Source organism: Leptonychotes weddellii, chromosome 7 (genome assembly GCF_054177405.1).
Source record: "Leptonychotes weddellii isolate Sample4059 chromosome 7, ASM5417740v2, whole genome shotgun sequence".
Taxonomy (NCBI): Eukaryota; Metazoa; Chordata; class Mammalia; order Carnivora; family Phocidae; genus Leptonychotes; species Leptonychotes weddellii.
The window spans coordinates 80,460,503-80,481,324 of NC_138375.1; the positions used below are offsets into that span (position 1 = coordinate 80,460,503).

At 36.8% G+C, this 20,822-nt stretch overlaps 1 protein-coding gene and 1 pseudogene across 2 annotated transcripts in view; both read left to right on the forward strand.

The window, feature by feature from the left end:
• TMEM161B (transmembrane protein 161B) overlaps positions 1 to 20,822 on the forward strand; it is a 236,838-nt gene that overhangs the window by 212,834 nt on the left and 3,182 nt on the right. The window lies entirely within an intron of this gene.
• On the forward strand, positions 12,474 to 13,246 carry LOC102729990 (ubiquitin-conjugating enzyme E2 L3 pseudogene; annotated as a pseudogene).

Genomic DNA, 20,822 nt, shown 5'->3' on the forward strand with positions numbered 1-20,822 from the left:
AACAGGCTGATTTTTAAAATTTATATGGAAATGTAAGGGGCTAAGAATATCCAAAATACTTTTAAAGCAGCAGAAAAATATGGACAACTCATACTATTGAATATCTGGCCTAAAAGCCACAGTAATTGGCAATAGATCAATAGAACAGAACAGATAATCAGAACTAAATGCACACAAACATGAACACTAGATTTATGATAAAGGTTACAGTATAGAAGAATAGTGAAAAGATGGTCTTTTCAGTAGATGGTGTTAGGTCAATTGGATATTCATGGGGAAAAAATAAAATTCAACCTCTATCTTACTCCATTTAAGTCTGGTTGAAGAGTAGAGCTAAATATAAATAGTAAACTAATAAAATTTCTAGAAGATAACATAAAAGAAGATCTTCATGGTCTTGTCATGAAGAAAGATTTCTCAATAAGAAGAAAAAAGCATTAACCATAAGTGAAAATATAAGTTAGACTACATTAAAATTAAGACATTTTAATCATCAGAAGACATTGAGAAGAAAGTGAAAAGGCAAACCGCATAGTAGAAGATTTTTGCAATACATGTAGTTGACAAAGGTCTCATTCCCAAATACAGAAAGAGTTTCTACAAATCAGTAAGAAGACATAGATAATCCTTACAACAAATGACTCTTTTTAAAAACTTTAATTTTATTTTTGTTTCTTAAAATTTTTATTATTGAAGTATAGTTGACATAGAATTTCATATTAGCTTCAGGTATACAACATAGTGATTTGAAAACTCTATACACTATGCAGTGCTCATCACAATAAGTGTAGTTACCATCTGTCACCATACAGTGTTATTACAATATTATTGACTATATTCCCTGTGCTGTACTTTTCATCCCTGTTACTTATTTTATTATTATTTATTTATTTATTTATTTATTTTTAAGATTTTATTTATTTATATGACAGAGAGACACAGCGAGAGAAGGAACACAAGCAGGGGGAGCGGGAGAGGGAGAAGCAGGCTTCCCGCGGAGCAGGGAGCCCGATGCGGGGCTCGATCCCAGGACCCTGGGACCATGACCTGAGCCCAAGGCAGACGCGTAATGGCTGAGCCACCCAGGCGCCCCCCTGTTACTTATTTTATAACTGGAAGTTTGTATCTCTTAATCCCTTTCACCTTCCTCCTACCACCCTCTTCTCTGGTAACCACCAGTTTATTCTCTGTATTTATGAGTCTGTTTCTGTTTTTGTTTGTGCATTTTTTGTTTGTTTTTAGATTCCACATTTATAAGGGAAATCACATGGTATTTTTCTTTCTCTGACTTATTTCTCTTAGCATAATACCCTTTAGGTCCATACATGTTGTTGCAATGGCATGATCTCATTCTTTTTTTGGCTAATATTCCATTGTGTATATATATATATACACCACATCTTCTTCATCCATTTGTCAATCTGTGAACACTTAGGTTGCTTCCATATCTTGGCTATTGTAAATAATGCTGCAAAGGACATGGGGGTGCCTAATCTTTTCAAATTAGTGTTTTCATTTTCTTTGGGTAAATACCCAATGAGTGGAATTACTAGGTTACTTATTTTAAATTTTTTTTTTATTATTCTCTGAGAAACAAACTGAGGGTTCTAGAGGGGAGGGGGGTGGAGGGATGGGTTAGCCTGGTGATGGGTATTAAAGAGGGCACGTATTGAATGGAGCACTGGGTGTTATATGCAAAAAGAAAAAAAAAACAAAGAATGGAATTACTAGATTATATGGTAAATTTCTATTTTTAATTTTTTGAGGAGTCTCTATACTGTTTTCCACAGTGGTTTCACCAACAGTGCACAAGTGTTCCTTTTTTTTTTTTTTTTTAAACATCCTTTCCAATACTTATTTCTTGTCTTTTTCATGCTAGCTATTCTGACAGTGTGAGGCGATATCTCATGGTTTGGGTTAGCATTTATCTGATGATTAGTGATGTTGAGCATCTTTTCATATGTCTTTTGGCCATCTGTGTGTCTTTTTTGGAAAAAAAATGTCTATTTGAGTCCTCTGACCATTTTTAAATTGTATTATTTATTTTTTTGGTGTTCAGTTGTATAAGTTCTTTATATATTTTGGATATTAACCCCTTATTGGATATATCATTTGCAAATATCTTCTTCTATTCAGTAGGTTGCCTTTTTACTTTGTTGATTTCCTTTGCTGTGCGAGAGCTTTTTATTTTGCGGTAGCCCCAATAGCTAATTATTGCTTTTGTTTCCCTTGCCCATGGAAATATCCATAAAAATATTGCTAGGGCTAATGTCCAAGAAATTACTGGGTATGTTTTCTTTCAGAAGTCTTATGGTTTCTTATCTCACATTTAGGTCTTTTGACCTTGGACAGACTCTTGAAGAGGTGCTTCACAAAAGATATTCTCCACACAGTCAATAAACATATGGCAAGGTATTCAACTTTATAAGTCACTAGGAAAATGCAAACTAAATCTACTCTGAGATACAATTATATAGTCCATAAAATAGCTAAAATTTACACACACTGATGCAGAGAAATAGGAATGCTTTATTCCCTGCTGGTAGGGATTTAGGTTGATAAAATCCACTTTGAGAAATTATTTAACATTATTTAGTAAAGTTGTGCATACTCATAACTTATGACCTAAGAATTCTAATTTGTATGAATAGGATCAGTAGATATCAACACAGAAATACATGTGTAAGAATGTTCATGGTACCATTATTTGTAATAGCCACAAGCTAGAAATGCTTGACAACAGTAAGATGGATAAATAGACTATGCATATTTATGCATTTAAGCACTATACTTCAATAAACATAAATGAACTTCAGTTACATGCAACAATATGAATTGATTTCAGAGAAAAAAGATAGACACAAAAGAATATGTATTGTTGATTTCACATATGTAAAGATTGAAAATAGGTAAACTAATGGTGTTCAAAGTCTGGATAGTGGTTTTCCTTGGGGAGGAGGAGATATAAGTGACTTTTTCTTCCTATACCTGATAGATGTTTACATGGGTGTGTTCACTTTGCGATAATACATGGATTCATATGTATGTATGTATGTATGTTATCTCCAATCTGAACCAATTCTCACTAGTGCCACTGCTAACCCTCTGGTCTAAGCCACATCACTATCATCATTTCTCATGTGACTTGCTTTAGTTTTTTCTTGATTTTTCTCTCTACTGTTTTTCTTGACTTTCTTTAATATGTTTTTGATACAGTAACCAGAAGGTTTCCTTTAAAATTAAGTCAAATTATATCACTCTGCTGCTCAAAATCCTGCAGTGGTTCCATGTTTCATACAGTGTAAAAGCCAAAGTCCTTACATTCACCTACAAGAACTTACATGGTCTGATTCTCCATTACCTTTGTGTTGTTATCTTCTACTCCTCCCTCCCAGCTTACCTGTCTCCCCACAGCTCCGCAGTACCCACACTGGCCCTCTTGCAGTTCCTGGAATATACCAGCATGCTCCTTTCCACTAGTGTTGTTCCATTAGTCTGGCATGCTCTTTGTTGAGACGGGGGCTAACTTACTCCTTCGAAGTCTCTTTTAGATATTACTTTTTTATGATGACTACCCTCACCATCCTATTTAAAATGGTAACTTAGCCCACCCCCATTAGTGCTCCTAGTTCCCTTTACCTTGCCTTCATTCTTATTTTTTATGTAATACTTCTATCTCCCTAACATTTGTTATCTGTCACTTCCTTTAGGGATTCTTCTTTCATTCACTGATACATCTCTCAAGAACTTAGAACATTGTAGGTGCTTAGTAATATTTGTGGAATAAATGAATGAATGAATTTATTGAATGTTTAACATGTGACAAGATTTCTGTTGGGCATTGGGGGTGTCATGTTGAGCAAAACCAAAATAGATGCTTCTCTCACAGACCATTTGCCAATTTTAGAGACAGTTATCACATGAAAACAAACAAATGTTAGTTGCAAGAGGTGATAAGAGCCAAGGGTGCTTTTAGAATACCTTATTTATGAATTAATTTTGGTCTGAGGTGGGTCAGAGAAGACGTCCCAGAGAATGTGATGTTTGAGCTGAGATATGATGAAAATGCTAAGTGATTCTAACTTGTTAGGCCTGAGGTGCGGCCCAGGTATGGACATTTTAAAGAACACTCTGCTGGTATTTCTAATGTACAGGCAGCCTGGAGAAGCACCCTATACCAGGGCTTTTCCAGCTTTAATTTACAAATCACCTGGAATCTTGCTAAAGATCAGATTCTGATTCAGCAAGTCAGGTATGGGCCCTGAGACTCTGTAGTTCTATGATGCTCCTAGGTGATGCTGGTGTTCTGTGGATTACATAATGAGAAGTAAGACTACATAGCATTGGCCCCAGACTGTCTCATGAAGACACTGTGTTTTCTAAATTATCAGCTGGAGGGGATTATGCTAAGTAAAATAAGTCAAGCAGAGAAAGACAATTATCATATGGTTTCACTCATTTGTGGAACATAAAGAATAGCATGAAGGATATTAGGAGAAGGAAGGGAAAACTGAAGGGGGAGAAATCAGAGAAGGAGGACAAACCATGAGAGACTGGACTCCGGGAAACAATCTGAGGATTTCAGAGGGGAGGAGGGTTGGGGAATGGGGTAGCCGGGTGATGGGTATTAAGGAGGGCACGTGTTGTGATGAACACTGGGTGTTATACGCAACTAATGAATTGTTGAACACTACATCAGAAACTAATGAGGTACTACACAGTGGCTAGCTGAACATAATAAAAAATAAATTAAAAAAAGTATTAGCTGATTTGTAATCCTCCCTCCTTGCTTCAGTTATATGGACTATACATCCTGAGAATCTGAATATTTCAGCTCACATCATGGATGTTATTCAGTTGCCGCATAACTTTGTATTACGTAGGCTTTGTTTACATGTTTTATGCGTGTATTTGTGCATGTGTCTCTTCCCCTATGGACTGTGTCCTCCCAAAAGGCAGGGATTATGTCCTCTGTCAAATCCACTGTGGCCACGATAAATACTCAGTTTCTACTGAATAGTGCTGACTCTGTTCAGGCAAATCGTTTTCTTTCCATATTATATGTATAAAGGATGATTTAAATTATCCTTTGAAATGAACCATTCACTTTCACCTTGCCGAGAATATCAATGACAACACTTATATTTACAGTATGCCTGGTCAAACGCATATTTATGAGAAAAACTGAAGACAATAATAAATGTAATATGTAATAATAGAAAATAACAGTAATAAGCAATAATGAAAAATATTCAAATTTTCAGGAGATTGTCAGAGTATTTTTAAGAACTATGGGGAGAAGTTGAGTTTTCAAAAATAGAACATTATTTCAAGTTTATTTTTTGAGAACAGAGTTGTACCAGGAAAAGCATTGTTACTCCTTCCTTCCTTCCTTCCTTCCTTCCTTCCTTCCTTCCTTCCTTCCTTCCTCCCTTGATATGTCCTAATTCCACAGGTTTGTTGCAAGCTTTGTAAGAGCAGAGATTTTAGCTAATTTTTGAATTAGTATTTATTTAGCACCTAAGGATTAGGAAATGAGTCAAGGGTATATCTGAATGTTGATGTTTACTTTAAGTGGAAGGGATAATGCTCCCCTAAGATAGCTCACCTATATTGGCCAAAACCACATACAGTGATTTTCTACTTCAATCAGAAATTCAATGAATCGATAGTTTAAAATTAAAACAACAACAAAGGTAACACTTACTGAGTGCTATTCTAGGCACTTTACATGTATTAACTTATTTAGAAGGCAGTTACTATTATTAGTTCAATTTTATAGACTAGACCCTGAGGGTCAGAAAGGCTAAGACTGAAAATTATCTCTTCCTTAAAGTGGAGCATATTTGAGATACCACATTAAAATTAGAATATTTCAGGGAGGCAATGGAATAGAGCAAAAAACAAAAAAATCAGAGCTCTGGAATCAGACAGATTCACACAAGAATCTTGGCTCTGCCACTAATTCCCTATAGATCCTTGGGTAAGATCACTTAGCCTCTCAGGATTGCAGTTTTCTCATCTACAGAGTGGGATGGAAATCACATATCCTACTTATTTTACTTATACTACTTCTACCCACCTTGACTCAGAAGTGGGTAGAAAAAGCAACTGACTTATAGACCTATCACCTCATAGGCGCCCTTCTGTCACCGACAAAATCAGGTTTTGCAATAATCTTTCCTCTCTCCCCTTCTCCTCCCTTTCTTCCTTCTTCCTAAGTAACTACCATTTCTTATGCACCTGCTTCATATCAAATGCTTTACATACATACATACATATGTACATTCATACATAAACTAAGCTCTTCTTTATTTTTATTTTCTTTAATATTTATTTTTATTTTTTCCTTATTTCCTCTCATTTATTTTCAGTAGTCCAGTGAAAGAGGTATTGGTACCCCTCAATTACAGAGGAATTAAGCAGGGGTCTGGTCCAGTTCACCATTGCAGGTCATGCAGGAGTGCTTGGACCACATACTTTAAGTGACAAAAAGCTAGAACAAAGTTAATATAAGCACAGGAGGGGCATGTTCATTTATGTGTTTTAGTTCTGTCCCTTAGCAGCAGGAATTTGGAGAGTGCCTTATCGAAGTTGGGATGACCAGTTGGAAGGCAACAACAACCACCGCCATCACAACAATGGCTGCAGTATTTATTTGTGTCAGGAACTGTGCTTTCCGTGTACAATCTCACAGCAACTCTATGAGGAATCAGTATTTGAACCCCATTTTACATATGATAAAATTGAGGCCCATGGACTTTAAATAACTAAGCTGGCATAATTTTGAGTTGGGATCCAAATTTTTCTTCACATGTTTAAATAGATTCAAATATGTAGTTTTTCCTATATTGCAAAAATTGGTAGTTTAAAATAAATAGTTGGAAGCCATTATAATGCATTTATGCAATAGGTGAATGTAGATGAACCTCACAAACATGGTGCTGAGTAAAAGACAGCAGAAAAAAAAAGCACATAGTGTGTGATTCTATTTATAAAGTTCAAAAACAAGCACATCTTAGCTAGAATGTTGGAAGCAAGGATAGTGGTTAACTTTGGGAGGGTAGTGATTGGGGGAGCATGTTTCTGGGGTAGTGGTCATGTTCTTATTCTTGATCTGCTGGGTGCTGATTTACATGTTCATTTGCTGAAAATTATTGAGCTACACTTAAGATTTTTATGCTTTTCCGAAGATAGGCTGAATAGGTGCTATATTTAGATTAAAAGTAAGTAAATAAAAAATTCATGAATAAGCTCCTCTTTAATTTTATTTTGATATCATTTCTTTTATTCCTAGAGCCTATATTTCTATTCCATTTTCCTCATAGAATTTTAACTTAGTTGAATTAAAAATTTTAATTCTTTTATAACCATAATGCTAAGTCTTAAAAAATGTTTTCTTTAGGGTTGAATTATCCTCAAGATTTGTATTGGTACACAATTGGCAATATATCAAAATAATATAAATTTTTATATAAAATTATTAAACATTAGAAATAAATTTTATTGGAAGTGCATTTCAAAATTAGGTGGATAGTCTGTTCTTGGATGTGAACAATTAGAATGAAAGATGGATCAATATCAGTTCTATTCCCACTATGATGTAAGCATGGAATGATTGGAAGGCCTTAACAGGAATGAAAGGAATTTGTTTATTTTTAGTAACAATCTCGCACAATTATTTGAATTTATTCTGAATTGAATACCAAAGACCACAGCAATATATTACCAAAATTACTTTTAATAATCTGTAATCATGATAGGTTCTTTTTCAATTTTGTTGAGGGCAGAGAATTGTGAAAGAATTTATAAAATCACCTTTATTTACTCAGGTTCTGAATTTCTAGTGAGCATAACAAAAGCGTTTCAGGAAGACTCATCAAGTAACTGTTAACTGTATTTGTTTCTCTTTCATTTAGAGGCATTTAAAAAAAATCTGATATATTAGAAACTGCTGGGAACATTGAAACCTTGTTACTTTCAGTATCCCTTTGCCAATACAGTGATTTTTGATAAATTACATTTATTGTATCACATGCTTTAAATATTTTTTCACCAAAACTTTGGAACTACACATTTAACTCATTCGAATTAAGGAATGCATCTGTCATTATAACCAAATAAGCAGACCAGTTTTCATTATCAAACCAATCAGGTAAATTAGGTTTACTTTCTCTCAGATAAACTTGACTGCATTTATCAATTCAAATCAATGTGTTAATACACACTGCCTGACATCTCACTTCTTAATGCTGATTTTAGGTCAGGCAAGTCACAGAGCCTTACTAGGACTCTGTTGCCTAAATGAAAAAGGTTCCACTGCTTTCAATTTTTCTTACCCATACAGTCTAGCTTTATTCTCTTAGGCTCTTCTTTAAGAGGGATTTTTTTTTTTTTTGTAAGTATTTGGGTGATGCAAGAGATGAAGTCCTTAAACTTAGTATCACTCCCTCTGCTACACTGTGTAAAATATCTGAATCCATTACATCCCTACTGAGGCCAAACCCTCCTGTTTTTATGCCACATTTGGCTCTTAGCAAAAATATGTGTAAGACAAAGAAAAATAGAGGGCCTAGCAAAGATTTATGAAGTCTTGATTAAAAGAGACTTTAGTACCAGCACTTTTATTATTTTTTTTCCTTTGGAGCCCTGGAGGTTTTTAAATATCTCAAGGCATTACAATATAGTAAAATTTGGAATGAGGGAGATTTTATTTACCTGTTTACCTATGTATATTAAGTATGTATTTATGTGGGAAAAGGACAAATGAGAAATTGAGAAGAATGAAACAAGAAAGGAGAACTGTAGAATTCCCTCCATCTAAAACCATTCTTAGATCAGTTTTGTGAAAGAACATACATGGAAGATGAGGATCTGGAAAATGACCCCCTTGAAACCATACTTGGTTGTGTAGCCTTTAGAAAATTGTTATGTGCTCTCAGGGGTTCTCTTTTTGAAGAATGCTGCTGTAGAATTACCAGTGAGGAGGTCTAGGAGGTCTGCGTGTCAACAGAGTTCAGAGTAGAATGGTGAAGGTGACTCAAGTAGCTCATGGAGGTGGCTGGTTCTGTAGGTGAGTGTATTTAGAAGGGGACAAAAGAGGCCTGGTTTAGGTCAGGAGTGAATGGAGCTTGGGGGGCAATGATAGTATTGAGTAACTTCAAATTTGCCCAGTGATAGTAGAAAGCAGTAGATTTTGTGTGTGGGGAAAGAAGCAAGGTGTTTATCTTTTGCTGGAAGGAGCCTCATAGGGGTTAGGATGTGGTCATTTGATATAATGATGGATTTGGGCAGGGGGAATAGGGTAAGAAATCTGAGGATCAGGAGGAGGATGACAGGGATATTTCTCTCATGGGAGATTGTCCTGGGATTAAGGGGATGGGAAAGGAAAACATATTTTTGTTATATCCCTATTTCTGTCTTGTAGTATTATGTACCCAGTAAATTCTTGATACTTGTTAATTGATTAGTTCATAAGCAATGTGATTAAAGTTTCTGTCTGTTAAAATCACTGACAGTTCAGAAGAGGGATTCTTCTCTGTTCCTCACATATCACATAAATGGTAGATCAAATTACGGTAATTTATTAAAAAATCAGAATTCAGGGAGTATTTTATTCTGGGAAATTGTAAGGTAGTCAAATAATCTCCATGTAGGCTAAGTTGCTTCAATTTCCACAATCCAGTTACCCAGTAGTGGACTTTGATAGTAGTTTTGATAATAGACTGCATGTTTTAAACAGTATCTGAGAAACATCTTTCCTGTTATTTCTGCATTCCTCTAAGGAGACAAATATTATGAAAAGTAAACATGCAAGCAGGTTCTGGGAAAGAATGAAATTGTGTATATTCTTTAATTAAAGCAAGGTTTTCTTCTTCCGAATTTTTGATAACCTCTAAAAGTATGAGAGAAAATGCACATGGAAATGTGAATGCAGGTACACACAACTTGGTAGTTTCCCAAAGGAGAAGAAACCACTCTCATTAGTTAGCAAAGATAAGAATAGAAATAATGGATTTAAATTTGAACAAAAAGTGTTTGAAAGAGTGGAGAAAAATTTAACAGTAAGATCAACTGGGGAATGAAACCAATTTCTGGAAGAGTTGATGGGATCAAAATCATGTGAAACTGTAAGGTTGCGGCTCGTCAAACACCTCTAGAAGAAGAATGCACTGTGTACTCAACATTCTCTAAAGACACAAGTGAAGAAAGCAAGTGAGAGCAGTGAGCAGAGGGACAGAGGGGGTTTAAATCCCTGTCCAGTGTGGTTTTCTTTCTTCTCCAGTGTGAAACGAGAGAAGTTGGAGGCTGTGGGCATGCTTGCATGGCGAGTAGGGACAGTGACTCCACTGTGGGATAGCATCTGTGATTATGCCTGGGAGCCGAGCCCAGGAATCCTGGGTATCTTTTTCTCTTCCGTTTCCGTGGGAATTTAGGGAACATTGAGGCAGATTTTCTCTTTACCACTAGGAAGTGCAGTTTTAAGGGGATAAAAGATACTCTTTCCTGGAAAGATGGGGTCAGTAAATGGCCCATAGAGATATACTACATTTCAGGCACATAAAGGCTTAGAAGAGATCATGACTGAGCACATGGGATAGGCAGTTTTTCCCTGCTTGGCTCAGAAGTCACTGGAGAGAATGATGCCCTGTGAGTGGAGTTTATCTTAAGGCAAATGAAGATCTGGATAGAATAATTGAGAACAGAGAGTACCTGTGACCATTTCTAACAGACCTCTTAGGAGCAAACTTAAATGCAGAAGTGGTGATACAGGACTGATTATAAAAATGATGTCTTAAAATTGTTTATAGTTTAGTTTATAGGTTGCTGCCAGAGGGGTAGAGCCTCACATAAATGAGTGGAGCCATCATTTAACAGATTCAGTTGCTAGCTCTTCTGTTGTGAGGTTAGGCCATTTCTGACCACAGAGGGCCCTGCACGTGCCTTCCATGTCCCTCAAACAGCTGGGTTGTATTGTGGTCAGCTGTCTCTTATGTGGAAAGCATCTCTGTTACCACAGTATGAGACAGATTGTGTCTTCCTCCAAATCCATATGTGCGAGTCCTAACTCCTGATGCCTCATAATGTGAACTTATTTGGAGATAGGGTCTTTTTAAAAATTTTACTATGTTATGTTAGTCACCATACAAAATACATCATTAGTTTTTTTTTTAACATTTTTTAAATTTTGTTATGTTAATCACCATACATTACATCATTAGTTTTTTTTTTTTTTTCTGGAGAAGTGCAAAAGAAATCTTTAATTAGTTAATTTCCAAATAGCTGTTCCTGCTATAGTTTTTTTTAAATTTTTTCATTGTTATGTTAATCACCATACATTACATCATTAGTTTTTGTTGTAGTAATCCACAATTCATTGTTTTCGTATAACACCCAGTGCTTCATGCAGTACATGCCCTCCTTAATACTTACAGAGGTAATCAATTTTAAGTGAGGTCATTAGAGTGGACCCTAATCCAGCATGACTGGTGTCCTTATGAAAGGAGAAATTTAGACACAGAGATATACATGGAGGGAAGACAGTGTGAAGAGGCGTAGGGAAATGTTGGCCATCTACAAGCCCAGGTGAGAGGTCTGGAATAGATCTTTTTTTCACAGTCCTCAGAACCAACCTGCTGACACCTTGATTTCAGACTTTTAGCCTCAAGAACTATGAGCCAATAAATTTCTGTTGTTCAAGCCACCCAGTTTGTAGTCCTTTGTTTTGGTAGCCCTAGCACACTAATGTACCTACTAATTATGGATTCACATACACTGTTTTCTTTATTTCCTTCCTTCCTTCTTTCTTGCCTTGCTTTGTCTTGTTTCCGTTCCCTTCCCTTTCCTTCCTTCTTTCTGCACATGCTGTGTGTTAGGCATTGAGAATACAATAATCTTGGCCCTCAAATAACTTTCAGCTGCGTGATGAAGATATATGTATAAATGGACAGTTTTAAAGTGCTGGAGTAGAAGAAGAAGTAGGAGGGATTCACTTTAATTATTTGATGTCTACTATGTACTATGCAGCATGATTCAGGGTTAAGAGGCATATTTGAAATCCAACTCTGCACTTCACATTCTTCATGTTGAAGAGCTATTTAATCTAAGAGATAGTTTTCTCATTTGTAAAATGGGGAAAGTGGTGTCTCCTAGTGGGATTTGTGTAAATTTTAAATGGGATACTGAATGTAAAATATTTAGGATAGAGTCTGTGTCTTAGCTCAGGTTGCTATAACAAAATATCAGAGACTAGGTGGCTTAAACAAAAGAAATTTATTTTCACGGTTCTGAAGGCTGGGAAGTCCAAGATCAGGGTCCCGGCAGGTTTGGTTCCTAGTGACAGCTCTCTTCCTGATTTGTAGACAAGCTGCCTTCTTGTTATGTGTTCGCATGGTCCTTCCTCAGTGTGTGCATATGGACAGAGAGAGATCTTTCTGTTTTCCTCTTCTTTTAAGGGCACTAATTGCACCTCTACAAACCCAGATACCTCCCCAAGACTCCAAATACCATTACATTAGAAGTTAGGATTTCGGGGAAAGCAGCAGCACCAGATCCAAGATGGAGGCCAGCAGGAGGCTGATGAAGGAGCTTGAAGAAATCCGCAAATGTGGAATGAAAAACTTCCGTAACATCCAGGTTGATGAAGCTTATTTATTGACTTGGCAAGGGCTTATTGTTCCTGACAACCCTCCATATGATAAGGGGGCCTTCAGAATCGAAATCAACTTTCCAGCAGAATATCCATTCAAACCACCGAAGATCACATTTAAAACAAAGATCTATCACCTGATCATCGATGAAAAGGGTCAGGTCTGTCTGCCAGTAATTAGTGCTGAAAACTGGAAGCCAGCAACCAAAACCGACGAAGTAATCCAGTCCCTCATAGCACTGGTGAACGACCCCCAGCCCGAGCACCCACTTCGGGTTGACCTAGCTGAAGAATACTCTAAGGACCGTAAAAAATTCTGTAAGAATGCTGAAGAGTTTACAAAGAAATACGGGGAGAAGCGACCTGTGGACTAAACTCTGCCGCGACCGATTCCAGCGAGTGTGAGCGGAGACCCCGCAAAGCAGGACTCTGTGGAAAATTGACATGTGCTGCCGCCTGGCATTTGCTTGTGGCAGTTACTAACTTTCTACAGTTTTCTTAATCAAAAGTGGTTTAGGTAACCTGTAAAGAAAGGATTAAAAATTTAAGATGTTCTAGTTCTGCTTTCTTTGTTTTAAAAATCACTGCTTCAATCTACTTTAAAAGAATGGTGTTTCTTTTCTTGTCCAAAAAAAAAAAAAAGTTAGGATTTCAACATATGAATTTTGAGGGGACACAAATATGTAGCCCATAATAGCCTGAAGCATAATATATAGCAGATATTATTAATTGCTGCTTGGGGAACATGTGGTAACTGGAATTGTATACAGACAAATAATGAAATTGAGGGCTGACAGGATAACCAAACAGAATGTGAAGTCCAGAACTCTACTTTGCTATTCATGTAAGCATTTTATCAGGGTGATGTGGGAGGCATGGAGTGAGTTTTTTTTTACAAAGATAACAGTAATATTTCATTTAGAAAGATCTAGGTTAGACTTTCCTGTCTGGCCTTGAGGTTGTGGGGCCGTCAAAGCACTCTTTCATGTAGGAGAAATAGCTTTGTTTTGGGACTTCCAAGAGGAACGAGAGTGCTCTTAGATTTGGTTATGACATTCCCATTTTGACCTGGGAAGTGGAATTTGTGAGGATGGTGTCTTGATTTTCTGAGTTGTGACTTAGGAAGCTGGATGTGAGATTTTGTGGCTAAAGCCATTAACAGGATACATTTTATTTTTTTAAAAGGATACATATTAGATATTTAGAAATTGTCAACTTGTTAAAATAGCAAGCTTAAGCAGAATTGGAAAAAGCAATTATTGTTTTAGGAGCTGTTGGATAAAATGATCTTGGAATACAGTTCAAAAATCCTCCCTTGCTTTTATTTCAAGAGCAATGACTGAAAATAATTTTAGTTTCACTATAGTAAAACTTTTGGACAATGAAGCTTTTGGATACTGAAAATAGTTCAGTATTGAATGGTACTTTTCTACCCTTGATTTTGTTAAGATAGGGATTTTTTTTAATTTTTAAATTTTATCTTTTTTCCTCTTTTTAAAAATTTAAATTCAATTTATTAACATATAATGTATTAATGGTTTCAGAGGTACAGGTCTGTGATTCATCAGTCTTATATAATACCCAGTGCTCTTTACAGCACATACCCTCCCCAATGTCCATCATCCAGTTACTCCATCCTTCTACCCCTCTCCCCTCCAGGAACCTCCCCTCCAACAAACCTTCGTTTGTTTCCTATGATTAATAGTCTCTTAGGGTTTGTCTCCCTCTCTAGTTTTATCTTGTTTCATTTTTTTCCCTTCCCTTCCCCTATGATCCTCTGCCTTGTTTCTTAAATTCCACATATCAGTGAGATCATATGATAATTCTTTCTCTGATTGCCTTATTTTGCTAGATTTCAATTTTTTGATGGCTGCCTAATATTCCATTGTATACATATACCATATCTTCTTTATCCATTCATCTGTTGAAGGGCATCTCAGCTCTTTCCACAGTTTGGCTATTGTGGACATTGCTGCTATAAACATTGGGGTGCAGGTACCCCTTCAGATCACTACATTTGTATCTTTGGGGTAAATACGCAGTAGAGCAATTGCTGGGTCGTAGGGTAGCTCTATTTTCAACTTTTTGAGGAACCTCCATACTGTTTTCCAGAGTGGCTGCACCAGCTTGCATTCCCACCAACAGTGTAGGAGGGTTCAAGATAGTGATATTTTTAAAGCATAGAGCCCTGTGGTTCCCTATTAAGCAAATACAGTCATACAACACCCCATGTCTTCCTCCAGAGGGGGCTCTGGTCACTCTTCAGTCTGTATGGAACTTGGGCCAGCCAAGGGGCTTCAAGATCTGATGGCCTCTATTCCACCCTTGTTTTTGAATGGGATCACTGACAACTCTCCAGCATAGAAAGGGTGGCAATTCTTCTCATTGACATAAAAACAAAAACAACAATAACCACAAAAGCCTCAGTGGAAAAAGCCATTTCCATTAAACAAACAAACAAATAAACAAACACAGTAGAACAAATCCCTGAGGATGGAGTCAAAGGACTTGCGTTATATGAGTTTGGGGAATCATTTCATCTCTTTGAACCTCTGGGTCTTCTTTTTAAAAATCCAGACCTGGACTAGATATCTCAAAGATTCCTTCCAGCTTTGGAGAATGGTTGAGTGCTTTTATTTTCATGGAAGGAATAACCAGCCTGGAAGTCTTTCCATAGAAGGTAGGTTTTGAGTTATATTATTATTTGCAGTGATCTAGATTGGCAAATTGAGGATTAGAAATGGAATAAAGAAGGCATTGTTGAGAAGTGGGAAGAACAAATGGTTTGGGATGGAAGGTTATGAAAGCCAAGAACAGCAAGGGGAGAAGGGAGATAATCAATTCCTCCTTCTTCCTCCTTGGTCCCCAGTTCAATCAGACATCGAGTTCCCTTTCCTTTCCATCCATTTTCCTGAACCTAAACTAGAGGGAGAGGTTGTATCACAACTTGAACTTCTATTAACCTGTGCTCCAACATTATACTCCTCAGGCTGGGATTCAAAGTAAAATAGCATTAACTGAGAATGAGAAGAGTTAAATTTCATCCTCAGCTGACTCTTTTGGAAGGGTCTTCCATGTTGCCCCACCTAGTAAAGGAGATTAATAATACCTGACCATTGTCACCTCACCAAAGATTAATGATATCTGCCCATTGTTACCACACTAAATTTGGAGAGAAATTCCAGATATACATCAAGAGAAAACACTTATCAGTGTGTTGTTGCATTTTCAATACTAGAGATATTTCTCTTCACAAAATTATTTTTACTTAGGTTTTCTTACTTCATGCATTTGAAGCAACAGGGATAAAACATGCTTTTGAAGTGAGATGTCAGCCCAGATGTGAGGAACATATATGTTGACACAAAAGTTGAAAAGACCCCACAAAAATGACAAATGATGAAGAAAAAGCACGTTTACAGCAGATCCTGACCTTTTGAGAATATGATCAGCCTGTCAGCACTAATGGTTTTCCATGTTCAGAGCAAAAAGCTATGAGCACCTATATTTGGGATGGAGGTCAGATGATATCTCAATATAAAAATAATGAAATAGTACCATGTCAGGCATAAAAAAATAATTCTGCAATTCTTTTTCCTTTCTTTTCTCATCATAGATGTACATGTTCACATAATATACATAGGCACAATGAGCCTGGCTCTTTTTTCTCCCAACCAATCCAGTCTCAAAGAGGAGTCTTAACATCCCTGAAGGGTATTATGGCACCTGGTGTAGTTATTAGGACCAAAGGATTGTGTTTTTTTGTTTTGTTTTTTTTTAGTTCTGAGAATAGGGTTAGGGATTAGGAAATGGAACATACCAGTGACTCTGAATCCATTTGTTCTATTCCATACCTTTATTGTGCATTTGCAACTTTTGCCTTGAAGCTTTCTTTAGAGGAATCTTCTATAGCTATAATACACCTCCTGGACATTTATCCTTTTGCCTAAATGTTCTGCCTCCTCACCTGGGTTTTTGAACTTATCAAAGTCGAGCATAGTTTTCTGAAAAGGTCCAGTAAAGCCATGCTTTCCTGATTATCTGGATTTTTATTAATGGGTTTCATAAGCTGACAGAAACTCAGAAGAGTAACATCTTAATTTGTGCAAGAAGCGTGTGCAACATGGGAGGAAGCCCTCTCAAAGTTCCCTTCATTCCTTGGCAAAGATTGCCCCTGAGTATGATTTCAAGGGTAGCAAGAGGGAGAAGGTTAAAGGTGGGGTGAATTCCTCCTAAAAGTGAGAAAGAAATAAGACTTTAAGGACTCCGCTGATATGCAAGAGTGTATAATAATAATAATAATAGTAATAAAATCCTAATAAGAAATATGAGAAATAAGTTACAACTGGGATAACCTACTACTGTGGATGGCTTGTTCATCAGCTGGGAACCATGAGCAGATCTGGTGCTATGAATTGGTATCCAGATATGAGGAAATTCTGTTTGAATAGGATCAGCTACTTTAACTAGGGGAGAACTCACTGGTCTATTCAAAAAGAGCACTTAATGTTATTGAATTGATTTAGCAAGCAAGAGATAGAAATCTAATGTCAATTTGGCCCTCATCAAGAGATTTTATTTTTCTGTAGGCTTCCTGCCTATATGTTAAATGTTATGTAATATAGCCAGAGACTATATGCAAAACTGTTGAAGACTAAAATTTCAATTTGTGATTTTTGTTTTTTCCTCACCCCATCAATTCTACATTTACTGTACCTGTGATGTCATAGACCTGTTTCAGGAATCCTTCTATTTCCCCCAGTTCTCCTGTTTGAGTCAAGTTAAAAGTGATTTTTCATTTCTCCTCATGTGATATAGTTTTCCGAGGCAGAGACAGCATTGTATAAGGACAAAGCGGGTGAGAAAAAGTTCAGTCAGGTCTCTGAACTGTGGAAAGGCACTGTTTCAGGTCTTAGAAGTATCTCCATGGATTCTTCATCCTCAGGTTGCATTAAGTCAAAGATTTTCATTTAAATTTTATATCTCAATGGACAAACTCCATATTAATCATCTCTGTGGGTCATGTTCTTCCTGGCATTTCTCTTATTCCCCGTCTTTTGACATTTCCTCCTCAGGGTAGCATGACATACATGAGCTATCTTAGAATTTTCTGAATAAACATTCACTATAATCATTTCAAGGGAGGCAATGGTAAGTCATTGGCATAGAGAGTTCATCTGGATTTTCTTAACTTTCAAGAAATTTTTTCTTTGTGGCCCAGTAGATAACTGGGAGTCAGGCCTTTATTTCCTTCCTGCTCTGTTTAGCCACTGGGGAAATAGGCGTTGTTTTACCTCAGTGATTTCGAATGCAAAATGGGAATAATTATACTTTCTCTTTGGCTCACTGGAGGGTTAAAAAGATTAATACATTTTTTAAATTTAGAAAATACACATACTTCATGAGTGAAATATGCTTTGGGTAGGAATTATTATTAGGATTATTATCATCAATAAGGATTTAAATAATATTATTTGTCAAATAGAATCCTAAAAGTTAGAATTCAAGCTAATAAATTAAAACAGGCTTGAGGGGATGTGAACTTGGATGTCTGTCAATGACAATTGGATGCAGTGAGTAATCCAATTTACTTCAGGAAATATGTTAGCTGTGGCAGGGGTGAGAAGTAGGTATGAGGATGGAAGACTAACAAAAGAAAGTATATAGATATTCATTAATTCCTTCAGGAAACAGTGGGAGGAAAGGGAGGGGTTGGAAGACATATTTACCAAGAGAGGAGAGAGAGGAACTGTAAAAGGATAAAATAAGAAGAAAGCCCTAAGAAGTCAGAATCACTCTGAGAAATTGGCAAAATTCACAAAACACAGCCTTGGATATTCAGGAAATGTCAGTTGACTGACAGACACAAAGGAGATTCAAGGAGAAATCAAGGAGTTAGGGAGAAATAAAGAGCCACCTGAATTACTCCATAATTATAACTAAAATTTTACTGAGGAGGAAAAAGATGGTGGAAGAAGTATAAAGCTGGGAGAAACCACTTAAACTGCTCTTGAATTCTTTATCCCCAACGAAATCTACATGTCTAGAGAAGAGCACTAAGATGCTCAAGGGCCTGGGGGTTCTGTCCTGTGATGACAACTGAAAAGCTTGGACTCCTCTGTCTGGAAAGGGGGAAGCAGAACCGGCACACAATGAAAGTCACTAATGGCTCAGATGGTTTCTACTGAGAAAGTACAAACTTACCCTCCAAGTCCCACAGTTGAACTGATGGGAATTCCCCTTGAAGCCCAAGAGAGGAGGAAAGAACACACTCAGAGAGCTCAATAATCCAACAGGTGGTAATAACTAATATGTAAATAGATTTTCAAAGATAAATTGAATTCAGATGTAGTTTTTAATGCTTTATACACTTATATTTTACTTTTTACAGTGAGGTGAATTATTTTAAATTAAAATTGGTATAAACTATTGGTTGACTATTAATACAGTTTAATTGTAATTTAAACTTTTTATTATAAAACACAGAGCCAGAAAACCACACCAAACAAATCTGTAGCTTAATGACTTACTTCAAGTGAAAATCTTGTAACCACTCCCCACCCAGGTCAAGAATTAGAACTTTTCCAGTCACCCTCACTATATGTGCCTTATCCTTACCTCACCTCTTCCCTCCCCCAAATGTAATCAGTATCCTGACTTTTACACAAATCACTTCAGGTGTGGATTTTTGACTTTCATATTAGGGTGGGCAGATACTGCCCTTCAACAATCTCCTTAGCTGCTTCTCCCAGACCCAGACCCATCATCTGGATGGATCAGGAATATCACTAACTGTAGATGTGCACATGTCTTTGTATTCTAAGTAGGAAATCTGTTATTTTATGTCTCACCACCTTTTGATATGAAGGAATGAAAAAGTCAACATTCTTTTTGTTAATGCAACAAGTTGCATTCATACACAGCTCTGTGCTCATGGACCTGAAAATGTAGGGGAGGTAGGGGAAGAGTGTAGCAATTTACCCTCTAGTGCAAGCCTTCTCCTGCCTGTGCCCTCCAGGGGCAGGAAGGTGCTGATTTAATGGTGCTGAATGGCATTCTGCAGCTGAGGCCACCACAGGGTGGCAATTTAAGCTTAAAAAGGAAGACCTGAACTAGCATCATAATTCATCATATATAATTTCAACAGCTTCTGCTTCATCAGAAAAAGCACTCAGAGGCCAGTTGTCCAAGGTTAGCTTTAAATATGAGAGGTTCTTGAAATTCCTGCATGTGCTTTGGAGTGTATTGTTCATGAGTGTGATATTCATTTATTTATATAACATGATTTTTTGAGTACTCTTATTTTCCAAGCATAAAGATACAGAAGTAGTCCTTTTCTTCATGGGGCTAACAACCTGGGGCAGTGGTTTTTGTCTCTACCTGAGTGTGGAAATTAAAAAATAGGACAATATGAGTCCTCCCTTTCCTGCACAGCCAACACATACACAAACACATGGAGATTCTGTTTTCACTGGACTCTAAATAAGTATTTTAAAAAGCTCCCAAAATTTTAAAATGGGTACCCCAAATTCAGAGCCACTGATTAGGAGAAAAGATAAATATTAAATACATGTAATCACAAGATAGTGATTGTTATGATAAAGGAATACAGGTGGTACACTGGAAGTTTGTAATATCATGGGCAAAGATCTATGTAGAGTAGATGCAAATGTTTTAGAATTTATAGATTAAAAGTGCAGGTTTGAAGATTATCACTTTTTAAAAAAATTTTATTTTATTATGTTATGTTAGTCACCTACATTACATCATTAGTTTTTGATATAGTGTTCCATGATTCATTGTTTGCGTATAACACCCAGTGCTCCATTCAGTACATGCCCTCCTTAATACCCATCACTGAGCTAACCCATCCCCCCACCCCCTCCTCTCTAAAATCCTCAGTTTGTTTCTCAGAGTCCATAGTCTCTCATGGTTCATCTGCCCCTCCTATTCCCCCCCTTCATTTTTCCCTTCCTACTATCTTTTTTTTTTTTTTTAACATATAATGTATTATTTGTTTCAGAGGTACAGGTCTGTGATTCAACAGTCTTACACAATTCACATTGCTCACCATAACACATACCCTCCCCAATGTCTATCACCCAGCCACCTCATCCCTCCCACCCCCCCACCACTCCAGCAACCCTCAGTTTGTTTCCTGAAATTAAGAATT